Source organism: Monopterus albus, unplaced genomic scaffold (assembly GCF_001952655.1).
Source record: "Monopterus albus unplaced genomic scaffold, M_albus_1.0 scaffold65.1, whole genome shotgun sequence".
Taxonomy (NCBI): Eukaryota; Metazoa; Chordata; class Actinopteri; order Synbranchiformes; family Synbranchidae; genus Monopterus; species Monopterus albus.
Genome location: NW_018127945.1, coordinates 2563243 through 2565737, shown reverse-complemented (window position 1 = coordinate 2565737; position 2495 = coordinate 2563243).

Below are 2495 nucleotides of genomic sequence, written 5' to 3'. Positions count from 1 at the left end.
AGTGCTGCCTTACCAGACAGTGATGCAGCTGGTCAAGATGCTCTCAATGATGCAGCTGTAGAAGTTGCTGAGGATCCTAGGCGACATGCCAAACCTCCTCAGCCTCCTCAGGAAGTACAGCCGCCGTTGGGCCTTCTTGACCAGCTGTGTGGTGTTAAGTGTCCAAATGAGGTCCTCACTGATGTCGACGCCCAGGTATTTGAAGCTGCTCACCCTCTCCACTTTGAACCCCCAGATGAACATTCCTCTCCTTCCTCATGTTCACTATCATCTCCTTTGTCTTGTCCGTGTTGAGGCTGATATTATTGTCCTTGCACCATGACACCAGACCAGCCACCTCCATCCTGTAGGCTGCTTCGTCCCTGCCAGTGACACGACCTATTACTGCGTTGTTGTCTGCGAACTTTAGGATGATGTTGTCTTTGTGGGAGGCGACACAGTCGTGGGTGAACAGGGTGTAGAGCAGGGGTGGCCAATACGTCGATCGCGATTGACTGGTAGATCACGTGCCATTGAAAAATAAATTAAATGTAGCCGGCGTAAAACAAGCAGGTCAGGCAGGGATAGTTGAGAAACAAGCAGGACAGTGGCCCTTGAGGACTGGAATTGGCCATTTTATTTCAAACAGAAATTAGCAGTGGTGGAAAGATAGGCTACAAGCTGTGAAACTACTAGGTAGGCTATCCACCCATCCATCTGTATATACTGTATACCTGCACTGTGGGAGGAAGCCAGAGTACCCAGAGAGAACCCACGCAAGCATGGGGAGAACATGCAAACTCCGGGTCAGCCAGGGCTGAAACCCAGAACCTACTCACTGTAAGGCAACAGCGCTAACCACCGCGCCACCCTTTTTGAAGGTAGCCCACTTGTTGAACAACAACATTCATTAACATTGAAGTGTTTCCATTTTCAGCTACTTGACTGTAACGTAACTAGGTACATTTCAGAGTATAATGAAATACAAAACCTTTTTAACTGATAAATTGTAATATATTATGCTAAAGAGTATATAAACTAGTTGACATTAGCCTTCCATTACCATATTACCAGCTGTAAATTTAGTGTTGCTTATACAGTGATGAATCAGTAATGTACATAAATCTGAAATAGGCCATTCTGCATAATGAGTACTTTTATTTTTGGTAGCTGTTTGAAATGAACTTTAAAGAATAAAAATAAATTCATACTGTATCAAAACAGTAGAAAAAAACACTGGCCTAGTCTATACATAGGTTAAACCAGTAACCATACTGTATCTAAATAAGAACAATTGGCAGGTAGCACGTTCATTGTAAGACTAGTAAGACTGCTGCTTCCCTCAGGTGTTTTTACTTGTTTTTTTTGTTGTTGTTCATTTGTTTTGTTTTTTTGCCATTTTGTTTGGTTTGTAGTTTGTTGTTCTTAGTCTATCTTTTTTTTAACCTACATGCAGAAAAAATATGCTGAAAACAGTCAATTTTTTAACCAAAGCTCACAAAAGGCTACATCAGTGACAATGTCAAAGTTAAGGGCATAATTATAAACACATACACACAGAGAAACAACATTTAAAGTCCTTTCTACAGACTGTCTGGCAGTATGGTTAGCTGGTTTTTGGGCCCATCCTCTGAGGCTGTATCAATACTCATTCTTACACAACTACTGAGTCATAATGATATTTAAATCACAAATTAAACATTCAGCATTTCTAAAACATATGCACTGTACATTTCATGACACTGCAGAGCCATAAAGTGATTTTACATGAGCAAGGAAAAAACAAATTATTTACATCATTGAACAAAACAAATACAAAAGAAATAGGAGTATGAGCAAAATTAATTCTTTGCAATGATGTACTGGGATGTACAAGGTCACATTGTACAAAATTAATAATTAATATGAGCAAAATTACATTTCAAAGTTAATGATTTGTGATATTTTGATCCTATATATACCCAACATATATCCAGTGTTGCGATCATAAGAGACTAGATGATGTTTGAGCTTGCTAATGTTTAAGGTTATGCTGGTCAAAGAAAGACTATGTTAGGATAGATGGTTATGATGATTATCAAAATCTTATTGTTTCTAACGTATGAAAACATCACCATGCAGGCTACTCACACCAACAAAACAGAATGGTAAATGACCAAAATTTAAGGTATGTTGCACTTTCTGTAAACATTCTCTCATTTTGTATATTGTAGAAAAACAAGAAGTTCAGTTCTGTAGAAATAATGACAAATGACAATAAGACACTTTTTACATCTTCATTCGCACCACTTCCTCTCTCTTTTGCTCCATCACTGTATCCTATTAAACTCAGCAGGGCTTCCATCCATCCATCCATTTTCTTCCGCTTATCCGGGGCCGGGTCGCGGGGGCAGCAGTCTAAGCAAAGATGCCCAGACCTCCCTCTCTCCAGACACTTCCTCTAGCTCCTCCGGGGGAATGCCAAGGCGTTCCCAGGCCAGCCGATCCTGGATACAGGCGGGCGCAATGAGCCTTTT